The sequence below is a fragment of the Clinocottus analis genome, unplaced genomic scaffold, assembly GCF_023055335.1.
Source record: "Clinocottus analis isolate CAN_PGR_092001 unplaced genomic scaffold, fCliAna1.0.p SCAF_6, whole genome shotgun sequence".
Lineage (NCBI taxonomy): Eukaryota > Metazoa > Chordata > Actinopteri > Perciformes > Cottidae > Clinocottus > Clinocottus analis.
In genome coordinates, this window is record NW_027176218.1 from 10,547,088 (window position 1) to 10,561,408 (window position 14,321).

Genomic DNA, 14,321 nt, shown 5'->3' on the forward strand with positions numbered 1-14,321 from the left:
CGTTACACATAGAGTTGATTTATTATCAAACATAATTGAGCTTCATTTTGTTTGGAAAACATTAGAAAAAACATTCAGGAAAGATAGCTTAGAAAATATAAGCTGTTTCAGTGAACAGTTTATATCCACTGATCAAGAGAAAAGATGATGTCATTTAAAGCGCCTTTATAATTAAGAGTATGAATGTGCACTACATTCTGTGGACTATATGATGCTGTATGTTTGGGCACAATACATGATTTGGCATTTTGACCTGAACATGACAGAAGCTTACAATGTCCAAAAAAAAAGTTGTTCTTCTAAAGAAATCCAAAAATTGTCACAAAAACATCTAAATCTAATCACAGATTGTGATTAAATTATGAACATACCAAATTTCATAGCAATCCCACTGCTCTGGACCACTGTGTTGGATGGAACTTTTATTAACAAACAATATCCTGATATCTGTTCTAAAAAGAGTATTTTACAGATCATTGTGTAATCATGTTGTCTAATGTGCTGTATACGCAGCACTTAAAAGGTTATGTTCCATCTGTACATTGTGTTTATCTAAAGATTAAAAATGTCACATTTTAAAAACTATGTCTAATTTATGACAAGAAACACAAAAAAGCAGAACCTTTGTGCTGACCTTTCCATCTATACCAGACTGGGTATTTTAACTATGGAGAATGAGTCGGATTCCAGCCATGCGATTCCAGTTGAGTCACGTTTTCGGTGATGTCGCTTTAAGTTTTCTAATATGAGTCCATGCGGCCAGACTGCTCACAGACTTGACCGCTGGCTGAAGCCAATTGTCTGAATCAGGCAGCATAACACAAGACTCCCCACTTGGAAAAGGGAGGAGAAAACAGTGGAGGAGCTTTAGTAGCCAGCCCTCAGACAGGAAGACTCTAGAGGAAACACCAGAAAGCCATTAACTAACCACAGTATTATGGTGATCTATTTGCTGGAATGGGCTACAGACAGCTAATGAACAAGCCTTACCCCTTACCCCCTCCCTCTCAAGCCACTACCCATCACACACGTACATATTGCACATACACACACTGAGAAGCAACACACACCGAGAAGCAATGCTGAAAGAGCTCTTGCTTGTACAAAACAGCGTGACAGATCAATGCCTGATTCCTAAATCAAGGGAAAAGGTTATTCTCTGTCTCACTGGGATTCCACTTACTATCCCCCTATATCTAAGACACTCCCATGCCCATTTAAACCAAACAAGTCCAACCCCCCCTCCCCAACAAAGCACCCACATCTCCTAATTAAGAATGAGGCGGTGGGGCTTTTTGTGTCTGTGGTTATGCTTGCAATGTTAGTGTCTGGAGTGTGAAAACAGATCTGATGGACTGGTGCCCTCAGCTCTCCCTGATCAGGCTCCAGCAGGTATCCCCCATGATTGACAGCTCACAGGTCATCCGCCCATCTCTCAGTCTGTTAGAGGGTGGGCGGTAAAGAGATTTGGATGCCTGAGACCCTGATTGCTTTATTGCTCGGCTGTCAGAACCATTGTACAGCTCCGTATTATTAGGGCTCGCCATCTCTCACCGTCTGGAAGGTGTCGCGTCTCAGCTCTGCATAAAGAATCACCACTCCATTCAAAATCCTCTTTCTTTTTGGCTGAAAGGAAGAAAGCACAGATTTTTCCACACAATCTTCTGTATTGGTTTGTCAGATAATGCAACACAAGTGTCTCCAGGGAATGGTTTGGATGGTGCTGCTTTACACTCGAACCTGAAGAATTGAGATCCTTTTGGCAATAATTTATCACAGTGATACCAACAATAGTCCATAGCATTGTAGAAAATTACTCTGATGTGCCCGATTATGTATCTATTCATTTTAGGTTTTATGCTACTGTGGCGTCCACATCCTTGAAACATAAGACAGCAAACTTCAGTATTAAGCTATTTTGATATTTGTTTTATTATTCAAGCCAAAACAAGCATGTAATATTCGATTGTAGCTGAAACTAAGGACCTACAATTAGTAGTATAAGCACAATCAATGCATAACACTGCACACATTCTAAATGATGGTGACTTTAGCATTAAATGATTTTTTTGTGAAATTCAAAAGACATATAACACTGATATTTAAAGTAGCATATGCTTGATGTGGTTAGCAATATGAGATGGTGTCTTTGAGGGCTGAAAAAATTGCTGAAAATGTATGACTAAAAAGATGTGGATCTCTCCCCTTTTTTAATTATATTTGGAATATTATTGTGTGAATTATTATTTATTTTTCACCAAAGACAGAAGAATCTAAAATGAAAGTCATCAGTAGTTGTAGGCCAGGAAACACTTATATTTTGTCAATTTTTAGCCTCTAAATATTTTACATTTCATGATAGGGAGCTGTTTTGTCTGTAAGCAAAACATGTGCAGTAGTTTTCAATGTAAACACATTTCCTAAAAAATGAAAATGATGCAGACCAAGGCGGTGAGTCGGGGCATGTCCAAAGAGCGTTCTCCTTGTATTATCACTCGCTCCGCAGCCAGATGAGAAACCAATCAGAGAATAACAACGTACAAAACTACAGTATAGTCTAATATCCTCTATAATGTCTTGACATGAAAAGGGTAAAACAGGCAAAGAAAAATGTTTGAATGTCAAGTCGGGTAATGTGGTGAAAAGTAAGTCTCTCTCTAGTTCCTTCCCACCGGAACAAAGAGCCTCCTTCAAAGACACAATGGCCCAGTAAACAAGGTCTCTACACAAATCCCTAGCTGATTTTTTTCTTGTTATTCCCCAAACCGAGATGACAGACTGGCAGGGTTGTTGAAGGTCATCAGAGCAGTGGCTCCTGGTCCCCTGGAGCCCATGTGATGGCCTGGGCCACATCCCCAAGTGCTCTTGCTGCTCCAGGCCACGGCAGAGACAAGCCCACTGGGGTGCCACGTCGCCGTCTCCATGGAGATGAGGTGACAGGCTGGCCACGGCGCAGGCTCACACCTTTATGGTCAGCGACTCGTCGTCTCTGAGGAGACTTCGCTGCCTAACAGAAGTTGTGATCGCTCCCCACTCCCACCCCGAAACCATTCACCCTCTCTTTTTGTTGTTTCTTTATAGCAAGAGCAAACGCAGCGCAGAGCGGCCCCCTACCCCCTAACAGTCCAACCCTCCTTGCCCTGGCAGTGCTACCCCTTGTGAGGCCTGCTGGGAACAGTTGTGAGATGTTATATTAGACGTTCAAGTCTGGGCAGGACCTAAGAGGGGGTACAACGCAAAGGGACTGCCCACTCCATCTATGGCTCATGCTCCATTATGGTTTTATCTGAGGGTGTGAAAGTAGCATTCCCAAATGCTGTCTCCTTCAAGATCTGCTCACAATTGGCTGCTAAAGAGAACTGGCTCGACTGGCTCAGTTCAGCGTCCCTGTTGATCTGTCATCATGTCTCATTAGACCGATGACGTTTGACGGATAGCTGAATATCAGATGCATACTTCCAAATGTATTCAACGCGTTCATGTTAGCGATCATATTGATTCTTAAAGCGTTACTGTTCCTCATTGCGTCTGTGTGTCCTAATCTGAGAAATGAATGATAACCTCTTCATCACTCTACCCCCTGAGTGTTCTTACTGGAAGCCATATTGATTTTGTTAGTCTGCGAGTCCTTGCATTGCCTGGCCTTTACCTCAGGGACAAATCTAATTGTTTATCTCTGGACAGACTTCTGCCTTTACTCCCTTCTGTCTCATTATGTGCCAAGATTTGTCAAGTCAAGTCTCTCCACACTCTCAAATCTCGCTTTACAACATGTCGTTCGGCAGAACACTACAGATGGCTTACTTATCAACAGACCCTCCCACATGGAATGTTACAAACATGACAGCACAACACACTTGCAAAAATATACACAAACTGACATACAATGTAATCACACTCTGGAGACACGATTACACACACTGTCACACAAAACATGAGTCACATTTTTTTTTAAATATATTTGTGCATGCTTTCTTGAAAAAAAAAATACAAGGAACTATTGCTTGTTTAAGATCTACAATGCACAGCTCACCAATAGTATGACACCAGCTACTATTTCTCACTGCTTCATTGAAGACAGGGCTGTTATTTTTTTCTTGTTTCTATTCAAAATTATCACAGATGGCCTGTAGGAGAATAATGAATGATAATCCTCACTAATTCAGATGAAAGTGGAATTTTAACCCATTGAGTCAAGTCAATGGACAGACTTTGATCATATCCCACTAGTTTGATATATCAAACGCTGCATGATTGTAACACAGTAGATAACGTGCATTATGTCACGCTATCTCAATAGAGATATCTCATTAGAGATAGTCTGCAGTGCTATCCCAGTTTTGCTCAATATACTCATTTCAATATACAAGTATGATCTATGAGGAAGCTTCTGTAAAGCTTTTCCACAATATATCGAAATAGTATAATAGCATACACACTCACAACTAGATGAAATCTAAAAACATCAAAAACCAACATATCCATGTGGAAAAGATTTAGATACCTAGTGCTTGAACAAAAGACAGTCGAAAATGCTTTGGATTGCAACCAAAAACATGTCGTTTTGAAACGTATTAATTCATCTATTCATTAAGGATTGAGTCCCACAGTCATTCAATATTTTAAGGTTCTAACCCGTCTAGTTGGTCCTGCAATAATCTCCAAATCAGCAGGTTATTAACAGCTTAAAACCTCTAAAGCTGTAGGGTACTGACTCAAATCAGATAAGGGGTAGTACTCTAAGTTGAGCAACTATTTTATCGCATATTATCTTCTTGCTAAGAAGCCTGCAGTAAAAAAAATTAAAAAATTCCATATCCAGACACTAACAAATTATACGTCTTCAGATTTAATGAAGTTGACAGTTGACTAACTCAATATTACAACCAAATAATTTTCTTATTTTAGCGACTACGTTTTCTCTCTCATCACCTTTGCCTTCTCACCAGCTCTCCAAACTCTTTCAGGCCATTGGAAGCCCTTGGTCAGGTTTATCAGCGAGTTAACTCCAACGAACTAGGCCAGATCGATAAGCACATTCTCAGAAAGGAGCCAGAGCAGAGAGAGTAAGAGGCGCGGGGGAGCGAAGGCGCGAGAGGCAGGGAGCAATCAGAGAGCTCTGGATGTGTGTGCCTTTAGGAGTGGATCGATGCACTGACAGGAGTCCTGCTTTGTTCTCACACAGTGCTCAGATGTTAGGCGTGCTTAACATGATTGCTTAAAGGTTTTTGTTTGCCTACTTGTGTTTTTGTTTTTCATTTTGCTCTACTTAAATAGTATATCCTGCTGTCTCTTTTGTTAAGTTAGATATGTGGTTAGCTTGGCTATATTTATGTCATTGTTTCTAACAGTGATTTATTTATTTTTAAGCATTTTACGCTTTCAAATTCTGACAAATTTCTTAGCATGGCCACGGCCATAACTAAGGGCTACAAAGCTAAATGTTCAAAATAAACACTTTCTGAAGAATGATGATTTACAACCACCTAAAGCATGCTTTTGAACCTATATATATATATATTTTTAAAAAAATCAAGTGTGGAATCAAGCATTAAGAAAGACTTTGGTGCCCTTGGTTCTTTAACTATGAGCACTGTTTGCTTTTGGCAAATTGGTCTTTGACATCCCTTGTCATGTCTCTAGTTCTAAGGAATTTTTCATCATTACAAAGCTGCATTCTTTATCCTCACGCCACATGGCCACCCAAACCGAGTTAAGCACTTTGCCTCGCTAAATACTCTGCCAAGAACTACTTCTAACAAGAACGTGGGTGTGCCTGCTTCTTCACAGAAAGGTGTTGACCGCAAAGGACAAGTAAGTGTCAATAGATCTGCTCTCAGCCCCTATAGGACGTTGAGACGCATGAGCTCTTTTCCAAGGCCTAATAAGATAGCACAGATGCGCCCTTGTCTGAGCACAGCCCTGTGTCTCATTGTACTTTGGCCTCCCAACCCTGCCATTGCAAGACCTCTATTGCATCGGCTGCATGAGAGGGTCTCATTAGGACAGACAAACGAAAACCGGGGTCAAGGTATATAAAGGTAGCCACAGCTAAGGAGCATGCCTCTAAGATGAGTTGGGAGCTCCACCACGTCCTGGGGCCACCCCTGCAGACCTCTGGCCCTCCCCATCATGACCTCCAATATCTACCATTATTTGATGAAGCAGAGCTTGATAATTATTTTGCGTGGTTGAAGAAGGGGGCACAGTGTGAAAGGAGTGTTTCACTCTAAGGGAAAGGATAGTAGGGGATGACGACAAAAAAAGAAAAAAAAACTAACAAAAAAAAAAGATCAAAAGCAGGCCTTTCGCTTTTCATGCCTCAGAGGCTCCAAAGAGGATAAGGAACAATTGGGCCCTGGGTATCCTGTCCTCTCTGGCAATTAGACTCAGCTGATGAAGTGAAAGGGATGAATGGCAGGGTTCAAGGCCTTCTCTAGGATTCACACAACAGGGTGTGTTTTTACCTTCTTCTCCTTTATCTTCATCTCCCTTTAGAGTGGCAGAAATGCATCTGAAATATTTCCAGATGAAGACAATGTGATTCAAGGTGCCAACTCTTATGCATGGGGGCTGATGAGATTGAGGTGTGAGAGGGGCACAAACAGACTGCAATTACATGTGCACGCACACACACGCACGCACGCACACACACGACTATGTGCTCACAAGACATTATTATTTTAAACTAGTCTAGAACGCGATAAGTTTAAATTCATCTGCATCATCAACAACTATTAGATGTTGCGCCGCAGGTAATGAAAATTGTTCAACAAGACGAAGCAGATGTGCCTGACATATGGATAATTGTTCATCCAGGTAGTGTTCAATGTGTTCACAAACATACCTGAATGGTCCATATTTTTAACGACTAACTAAACATTCTCTATGCAATTTACAACTATTTAGTTTCGACAAAGAGCATGATCAACAATAGAACATATGGCCATTTGAATAATTAAATAAAAAAAATTCTGCCTACTAATCACCTCAACTTTCTATTTCTCTGTAAGATTTGTGTTTTTTTTCACATTGACTGCTATGGAGTGCTGCTGCTGAAAAAAAAAAGAGTTCCAACAAGTACTAGTACTGAAACAAAAAGTACTGACATAGTGTGTTCTACATACATTTAGAAAAATTACAATCAAGCAGCATCAACATAGTTGTATGTTTGCAAGCTAAGATAATGGAACAACGAGCACCAATCAGGTTCTGCAGACATTACTGTAACAAATTACAGTAACATATGAATATTTTATTAAACTGCAGCATTAAGTCAAGTTTACTGATGTGTAGGTGCAAGTCTGAGACATAAAGAAAACATTGTCGTCAGAGCTAAATAAGTGAAATGAAAATAAACAAAACCTGAAGCCCAACTTAGAAACATCCCACTTCTCTGAAGTGGGATATCTTAATCTAAATTGTGCCATGCCTGGTATAACTAAAAAGTTTATAACAAAAGATTTGACAAGATAAACAGTAAAAAAAAGACATTAAAGACAACAGAGTAGTAGTCAGAGTAGTGCAAATTGTGCAGATGGAGGTGTTTGTTTCATGTAACCTCGCAAGTGCAGTGCAAGTAAAAGTTGCTCTAATATGAAATGCATGAATTTAAAAACCATCATATATTTCACAGAAAATTTCTTGAAGTGCCCTTGCCAGTAAATGGGCCCTGAGGCTTGAGCGATACTGCCACACTGCACTAAAACCTTAAGATGATTAGTGATATTCTTAAAACCTAGCCCACTGATAATGTGTTTAAAGAAGCGATACGGCTTTTCCAAGCTTAGAGTTCAAAGTCTGAGAAGCATGGGGTCAGAATGCCAATGGGCTAAACAAAGAGTAGCCAAAATGGGCTTTGGGGGATTTGAAACTTAGGCCCCTGAACCCCTTTGATCAAAACAGAGCTACGGCCATAGAAATACTAAGTATCAAGTGGCTGGGACTGTGCCAAGGAATGGTGAGTGTGGCATGTAGGATGAGACACTAACAAATACTAGTGTAGTGTAGTATATAGTGTAGGTATGAAAACACTACCTTTTTATAATACTTTTCCAAACTGAATATCCTGATGGAACCAAATCGTCCTTAACAATGATGGGCGCCAACAATAACCTTACCATTCCTAAACTATAATATGTGTTGACATTTCTATATCAATTTGTATTGTATGAGCAGCACAGCCTAAAGACACAGAATGACATGAGCTGAATCTATATTTACTTAGATGTTTCAATCTCATTTTTTACTAATGGCATATTAAGAATAAATGAGGTGGTGGATGTGTTTTTCTTCAACATCTCTTTTAAAGGATGTTATGTGGTAACTCATATTCAACTAGCTAATTAAATCTACTTTGACTAAAACAGGACACTCGCTGAGAGTCAGTGTGTTTGATGAAACAAACAAGAGCAAAAATGATTAAAACTCAAACGTGAACACATTTTACCATCTTGAGCAGCATTGAGCAATTAAGTGGATATGTTTTCGTCTTATTTTAATATTATAGCTATAAAGTCTGAGAGAGCTGTGTTCAAAGTCATTATTATCAAATTGGCAATAAGGCTAACAATATAACCTAAACCAAATGTACATTGTGATTAACATATATTTTCCCTTAATGTCAAGATAGTTGCAGTCTTTAAAGAAAAATGAGAAAATAATCTAAAATCATAATCAATCAAAAACTGAATGATGCATGTTTATTATCTTCCTGTCAGTTATAATGTTACACGTCTAAGAGCTACAACAACAACTGATTAGTGCTGGAGACAACCATAATGACACATAGAACATACGATGGCGAAAACGATTAAATTGAGAGATTTCAATTAGCCGATGTGAAGTCTTGAACATCTCCTCGTGGCATTGCTGCTCATCATACTCAAACCGTTATCATCATGTTTCCAGGTCACATTTAAAAGTATTCAAAAGGGCGAAGGGCAAGTCATACAGTACGACTGGTTTATCGCAACAACCACGAAAACACACACTGTATGTCAAGTTGGTCTGCAAGTACAATTAAAGGACATTAAATACTTGTAAACGGCACAACTGGAAAGCAGAATAACGTGATTAGTTTGCGTCCTTCTTTTGTTGAAGATGAAATCACAATCTAAATAAAAATCTATATTTGCCTTCTTATATTTCTATAAAGATTAGTTTGTTATCTCACATGGTACTACTTGATATGTACTAGCATTCAGCACAACACTTCTATAAATACTATTAGCTAAGATGTCATTAATTTGGACACTTACCATCAATAACCTCTCTAACTGTTTCTGTTTACTGCTTTTTTGTCGATGAAACCATCAACCAGCTGTAGAAAAGCAACTTATTAGAAGACAATTCATGGACCCAAATCCAATATAATCCAATATTTTGTTTTGTCGATAGGAAGTAAGGCAAATAGGGATGCACATAATGATGATCACAACTTTTGGGTTGGTTGGTCGACACAACCAGAACTTAAGGTGGTGTCATTAAATGCACGTCTGAGAAACAAAGTGATACATTTAGTAAAGACAAGGAAAAGCAGGAAATGATCGTATTTGAAAAGGTGAAACCATCAATGTTTTTTGCATGAAAATGGACTTTGATGATCAAAATTTAGCGATTATTTTTTGTTGATCGATTATTTGACTTTTCTGTCACTAGAGACGGAAAATTAAATGTCACTGAATGTTAATATTCATGACACAGATAGTAATAGAAGACATTCTTCCTTAAAATCTGTAATTAACAACAACACATTCCATTATTTAGTCTATTACCACTAGCAGATCTCTCCTGATGACACTAAGAGATGGGATGCACAAAATATAATGGCCATCTTGTTTTAATTGTGAATTTTTTTTCTCTCTTTTTAAAAGGTGACAGGGCCATTACTCCAAAGTCACCACTTATCAGCAATATCACTGAGGATTAATGGTTTCACTTGTGCTAGTAAGAAATGTTTAAGTTGTCCTGATTATCAGTGAAAGAAAAAAGAATAATGGTTGTTTGTCATTGTGTTAAGCAGTGAGAGAGACTAATCTAACAAAACACTCAGTTACGAACGTGATTAACCCCGTCTGGCAGCCTGGAAGGAACGTGTGCTGCACTGTACACATCAGTCAAGCCACTGTCTGATATGACTGCTGCTCTTCAAATAAATTGTGTTTAACTGATTCATAGTTCAATCATCTATCAGTAGCTATACTATTGGATATAAGGCAGAACTATGCTAAATGGCAGTGGCAAATGTTAAAAAAATAAATATTATTAAGACTAACAAAAGGGGGAATCTAACATAGCATATAGTTTCTATCCATTCAAACTTCAATGTTCTATTCTTTGTTAGTTTGGTCCCAATTCAGACTGGGACTGGGTGAAATGACTGGCTGACAAGCCAGTAGATGGAAAAAGGTTTCCTCTTTACATACAACATAGCAACAAATGATCCAAAGCTTAAAAAAGGACCTAAAGCCAATCAATAACAAGCATGGAGTCAAAGAAGAACCACAATATGAAAACTAATTGGATCAAAATATCACAACAGAATGGCAAAAATTACTAAATATGATAATAAACTGAAGAAAAATATTGTACAATACATGGCAAAATAACAATTTTGATTTCAAATTTAAATTGAGACTTATAGTGTGTGTGCAACAACAGCAATTTACCACCACCAATTGCTGCCATACTACCCATTTAACACATTTGTCTTGCGAAAGATTTTTTTTTTCCAGCGGTACAGTCCCTGAAGCTTTTGTACTGTTGTGCAGGCTTGTTGCTGCTCCAGTAATCTCCTACATTATTTTCCTTGTCTGTCACCTTTATAGTATCTATTAGCCACTCTCTACTATCTGTTTGTGGGGCATTTTCTCTTCCTTTTCCCCATGAATGTTTTATATATTGGAGGGAGAATGATTGTTCTTTGCAATGAGGCCAGCGCGTGGCTGCAGTAAGACAAATTGCTCCAGAACGTCTAAATGGCAGTCAATGATAACTCATTGTAAGGAGAGTAAGTGACTTCCAATGGAGTGGATAGGGGACAGAGAATAATGGCAGAGCACAGGTGAAAAATAGATGTTTGGCTCGGTGTAATTACTCCATTAGGGGGTTCTCTGTTAATCTACCAAACCACAGCAAGTGTTTTTACAGCGATGAGGAGGTGACGGGCGAAAATGACTGCAACTGGACAGAGAGGAGCCCTGCTACCTCCCCAATCACAACACACACTATGAAGTGTTTACTAATGGACAAATGTACTCTCTGTCTGTGCTCTCTGCAGCATCCCACGAGCTACTCCAGTTACAAGTAAGTGTGGTGATAGATGTATTGACGAAGTTCATCACTGAGCTGACATATTAATTACCTGCAATATTGTCCCATGCGTTCACAGTGCTTTAACCTCCTCCGTCTCAAATGTGTACTGGGAGATGGATCAGTTGTGGCCCTGTTAAACATGAAAATCTGGGTTAGAACAAAAAAATAGGGACAAAGGAAAACCCACCCGCTGGAAATCAACACCCCCATTCTGCTGATTTCCAGACAAACATAATGATAACAATTTTTTGACCATTTGGTGTCTGCTGCTTCCGCCTGTGGCAATCTAGACAAAAGAAGCCTGGGAAAAAAGGCCCAATATGGTCTTAAGAGTTTATTCTGACCACACAATCTGTTTTCTTAAGTCAACTTTTAAAACACTGCTATGAGCAATGCCCACAGCTTTATCACTGAAGCTCAGATTGACCTTGTGTTCACCCTCATACTATTTCCCATCTGTTTAGGTTCCACCCTACAATCCATCCCAGTTGGCTGTAGGCCCACTTTGCATTGGGCTTTCTCGATGGTACCCTGAACAAAACCCTGTAGGAGCAAAAGACTCTCTGTTCGGCCTATTTCAGAGACATTTCAGCTTGCATCTCTGCATTTCTTTCATTACTTGGACTTTTCTCCCATGTGCAACAAAAGGGAAGGAGATTTACACTTCTTTTAATGCTGCTTTTCACTTGACTTCAGTTCAGTCCTCCCGCATATTGTAAGTTGTACTGGCTGGTTAAAATTATGTGGTCAATTCTGCACTTAACAGTGTGTTTAAAAAGGTAAGCTATGACTGACATATAGTTCTGCAAATTACAATACACAACAATATAATAAATACACGTGATTAAATAGTCAAAATAACTCTATTATTGTTTCTTTTAAATGTATCCCACTCTTTCATTTAACTATGAATAGAGTTACACTTGAATTAAAGCTGTAGTGTGTAGCCTATACATTATCTACATCCTTGGTCTTGATACAAATCCTCACTGTGGCTCATTAGAGAGGAGAAGTGACCTTCAACTAGCTTTTAAAAAAACGTTGAAAGCTATCAGCAGGCAGGTGTACATGGCTCAAAACATACAAAGGCATCAATATTGGAAAATAAGGCGTCCAGCTGGACAATTTTCACTGCCCCAAAAGCTACAGGTTGCGGTAAGGGGGACTTCAAATGCTAAGGACAGTGAGAGGTGCCATTATCACTCAGAGCTGAAAACAAGCACGGTGACCCGATTAAAGCGAGAATTTCTGGGTCACGGTCTTGTTTTTCAATGCTTAATTTGTCTATCGATAGTGACACGGTCCGTGGCTTGCACCTACCTGTAATATTATCTTTCTAAAAGTCGTGGTTCAGACAGGGCCCTTGTCATTGTAACCCGACACGGAGTGAGTGAGCGGATTGGCCGGCAGCGTGCTGCAGAGAGGAAGCGCCGGGCGGCGGTGCGCCGCAAGAAGCGGGCTGCGGCGCCGCTCAGTGGACGCTGCGGTTCCAGGCGCTGCTCCTTCCTCTTGTTTCCGTCACGGCAGCCTTCCTTCCGGCCATGCAAGCAATACTTAAACTCTCTTTTTTTTAAACCCGAAACTTTTTTTTTTTTTTAAATATATCTACTTACTTAGTATCATTCCCATTCGTATTATTATAATTATTCTCATTTGGCGTTTTGAGGTTTAATTGTGTGTTTGAAAGGAGAAAAAAAAAAGTTCTGTATGGCATAATATTATTAAAAAAAATAGTATTCGTAAGAAATGTTTGTAATTGTGCACAATTTTTTCATCCACACTGCTTTAGATGAATATAATTTCATATAGATAGATAGATAGATAGATAGATAGATAGATAGATAGATAGATAGATAGATAGATAGATAGAGCAGGTGAGAAGAGTTCGACATACCTTTGCACCCAAACCCAAAACTTGGTGTAGACTAGCAATGTGCTATATTGATAGTGAATATTATGTTATATCAATTGTATTTCCCTGCATGCACCATTTCTTGAAAGCCAATCTAAATTGTACTTTGGTACATCCAATTCAATAACTTTAGTGTTGTCTTAAGTTGCACTTAGAGCACCAATGAATATGCAGGAATACGATGGACTTACACAATTTTCTTTCACCTGGGCTGAAACCATTGGCTTGTTCTGGTGGCCTTTGGTGTACACCAACAAACAAGTTCATAGTATCCGTGGTGCAGTCTTCTCAGGGCTTCCTTAGCGTCAGACGTGCTGCCCTTCATCTCATGCTAATGTAGTACAAAAAAAGATATTGAGCTTTAAAGACATGGCAGTCAGTTAAAAAAGGCTGTGCTCAGTGTTTGAAGCTATAAATGTGACAGAAGACTTCAAGAGGAAGACCCAAGACTGGCAGTCTAAAGATGAGTGAGAGGCGGACAGGCAACATGTTTTTTTTCCCATCCAGAGGGATATTCTGTGGCCAAGCTTGATTATTAGAGATGAAGGACAGGCTGAGAGGATGTGGGATTGTTAAATCCTTGAATCCTTTCACCAAAGCCCCCTCTATAACATTCTTCTGCACTCCTCTGTGCATTTTCGGTGCACTCTTGATTTTCCTCTCTTTTATTTTTAAGACTGAATTAAATTCAGATTCCCTGATGATATGCAAAAAGCAGTGAATTATGGAAATATAATTTGGCACTCTACAGTATCCAACTTAGGTATTTAGATATAATACTGGGATATGAATTTGTATTAAATATGCCCAAACCAAATAGACCTTGTACAGTATGACTGAATCAATGTTGGCAAGAATTCAGAGGCTCATCCCTCCAATAACTAATCACTACACTATAAATGTAGACAGCACTTCAACTGTCTGTGGTGTTATGTGAAACCCTGGCTGTGGATTCAAAACCTCTGCTCCCCTTGCTTTGAGAGGCTGTGCTTCATTTGATGCCCTGTCCATTATTGCCAGCATATTTGAAAAGTGCTAAGCCTTGAAAGTAGTCCCATATTATTTCAGGCCGGACTGAATATTTCACGGTAGG

The 14,321-nt window shown here is 39.2% G+C and overlaps 1 long non-coding RNA gene across 1 annotated transcript in view; it reads right to left on the reverse strand.

Moving 5' to 3' along the window:
- Positions 1-12,776, reverse strand: part of LOC137803616 (uncharacterized) — a 64,969-nt gene extending 52,193 nt beyond the window's left edge. Inside the window, exons 1-2 of the long non-coding RNA XR_011080080.1 lie at positions 12,637-12,776; positions 11,366-11,446 (exon numbers count right to left, since the gene is read on the reverse strand). This is a non-coding gene — a long non-coding RNA (uncharacterized lncRNA). The remainder of the gene's footprint in view (positions 1-11,365; positions 11,447-12,636) is intronic.
- Positions 12,777-14,321: the final 1,545 nt, after the last annotated feature.